This window comes from Chondrus crispus, genomic scaffold (genome assembly GCF_000350225.1).
Source record: "Chondrus crispus Stackhouse genomic scaffold, scaffold_85, whole genome shotgun sequence".
Lineage (NCBI taxonomy): Eukaryota > Rhodophyta > Florideophyceae > Gigartinales > Gigartinaceae > Chondrus > Chondrus crispus.
Genome location: NW_005178764.1, coordinates 235,093 through 237,962, shown reverse-complemented (window position 1 = coordinate 237,962; position 2,870 = coordinate 235,093).

Genomic DNA, 2,870 nt, shown 5'->3' with positions numbered 1-2,870 from the left:
GGGGGCGGCATCGCCCCTCTGATGGGAAGGATGTTTCAAACCCATTGATGCACCGTGATCTTTGATCAGAAGACATTCAAGGATTTCCTGTACCGTACCATTCTTCCCACTGATTGTCCTCATAAGCTGCGATCGCAGTGCCCTGCTTGTAAAGTTCAGGGTATGCGACATGTTGTCAGTTATTCTGCAGTGAATAACAGTTCAGCAACAAGCCTTGTGATGCTAGCAGGCGACCGCAACGCTGGTGGATCGTTTGTATGCTTCTGTACGCTGTACAATAGTATTAAGAACGGATTTATGTATGATTTAAAGCTTTATCTGCAGCCAGGCTGCAGGAAAGTGTATGATTAAGGGTATTTCGCTTAAGGAACATCCATTGCGAGGACGCGATGATGATGGAAAGCATCTGTATGCTCTACACACTACGGTACAGTGTGTAGTGCACACTGTGCACAAAGAAAAGGGTTCGGGAATTTTCATTATCTGTTAGTTACCCTTTGTAGCGGTGATGATGAGAAGGGGGACATCTTTTTTGGTGGCCGCCGTCGTCATAACTACTGTATCTGTGACAACTTAAAATTTGAAAAATAGTGTTTTTTGGGTGTATTTCTAGAAACAAGAAGTTCTGACCTCGGACAAAGGTTGAGACGCCCGCTAAATGTGAGAGGCTCATGATGTCTCTCGATATACATGAGCTGTGTCCAAAAATATACGTGAGCGTGTTTGAAAGAGAGTTCGATGAGGATCATCACGGGAGGGCATTGCAATTGAGCAACTTTTTTAAAACCCCTTGCAAGAAATTGAGAAAGTTTGAACTTGGGCTTGGCCCTAAGCAGTGTGCTCTTTCTTCTTCTTTTTCTTTATTTGAGGGATCAAGGCTAATTCCGCCTTGAACCGAAGAGCCCTTTTTTGTGCTCTTTCGATTGCGCTTTGGAGAAAGGGCAAATCCCAAATTGAAAACAGTCGAAGAAGACTGTTTGTACTGGGAACTATGTTCGGGGTCTTGCCAAGGCTGGTTCGATTTTGTTTGAAGCGCTTGTGCACTAAATAAAGCACAAAGGGGTAAGTCACACTTGAGAGGACATATGATGTACTTTACTGTACTTTATATAGATACCTGGAAGAGGTGAACGGGCCTATGTGGCCCCCATTATCCCCTTGAAAGAGGAATGCTTGATACCCGTAAAAATGGAAAAAGTTGGCCCTTGATGATACTGTTCGTAATGGGGTATAGTTAACTGTATCATTGGAAATGATGTGGCAAGGTCATGCTGTCTACACGTTGAAAGGGGGCGTGGTCAGGGTTTTGGTATGACAGGTGTCGCAGATGTACGATACAGTAAGGCGAAGAATACTGCACACGAGCTAAGGTCGACCTGCGTACAAAACGGTAGGTTTGATCCATTCTAATCAAGCAAAATGAGCATGACAAAGGGGTCTACCGTATGTGTTTTATCCAATCCCGGTGACTCCATACGCACTGTCGGTGAGGCGATGGGTATGAAAGAGAGCATGGTATCAGTACCAGTGGGTGAGGAAAGTCGGCAATTCGAGGAGATGGGATTGATTAAGATCTGAGATGGAGGGCGGGGGTATGTAAATGAGTCTGGAAGGCCTAGTGTCGGGTAGTAGCGATGATGTATGGCCTTTCCACGTGTACGGAATGAAAGTGGCATGCGCGCAAATGCACAAGCGTAGTGCCCGAGCTCTATTCTGGTGGCTTTGTCCCTGCCGAAAGTCTCGTTGGTGAGTCGAGGAGATGGCTGGGAGGAGGGAAGGAGGGGAGGGAGGGAGTGGAGTCTTTGTTGTTGCAAGTGCACGTGGGACGAAGGGTAGACGCGAAAGAGACGGGGGCTGTGGCGGATGGCTACTGGATTTGAATTGAAAAGAATTGAAAAGAGTGAAAACAGAAGTTGAACCGCGCAAAACGCGAGAGGACGAAGGACTCGTGTCTATCCTACCAAGCGTTATCATAACATAAAATCTGCGAATTTTATTTCTTTTCAACTTTGATGGCCACGGTTCTATTTTCTTTGGTAGGTTCACTCGTTTTATTTTTTTTCAGAAGTTAGAACCGAATAGAAAGCCCTGAGGGCAATGTTTCTATGCTACTGCTATACATTAGCTTAAAGAAAAATACGAAATGTAAGCCGACTGTTTCTTTTGAACACCTTTATGGGCGTCACCGAGTTGGTTTTCGCTAGAATCGACAAGCAAATGCTTTACTTGCAGTGATGGCCTTCTGGTTTCAAAAAAACAGAAGTGAACTCGCGCTTTGCGTTGTCCAGAAAAAATAAAATAACTTTTGTCCTCATATGGGGACTAACGGTCCGATAGACACTGGGGAAAAGAAAGGAGATGGAAAGACGCGGGGCTGGGCTTGTCACGAGGATGGCTTTTATTCTTTTTATAGTTTTGTCGTTGTTATGTGAACGGAAGAAGGGCGGCGGTAGGGAGGAAATAACAAGTCGAGGAATCGGGAATCGGAGAAGATTTATATCGTTGCAACACCTGGCAGGGCGGATTAAAAATATTTGTCCAAGGGCGCTTTGCTCCCTTTTTAGAGGTTTAGGCGGACGTGGTCTCACGATGCAACAGAGCCGGAATCGCAACCGGTAATGTTACAATACGAGAGCAGGTGGGAAACGACGGGAGGGGCGTGTGTCAGTAGTGGTGCAAGATGCGACACGCGGGGGTAGTGTCGAGACGCGTCGAAAAAGGGGCCAAAAAGGGGCCTGGTACAATACAGTATGACATTATACTGTACGAATGGCGATGTACGGGTAAGGAGCAGTTGCGCAATACGCCGTGCCGGGGAAGTAGTTGAAGACGGAGGGACTGTGCTGTTTTCTTCGGACATTGACTGCCAT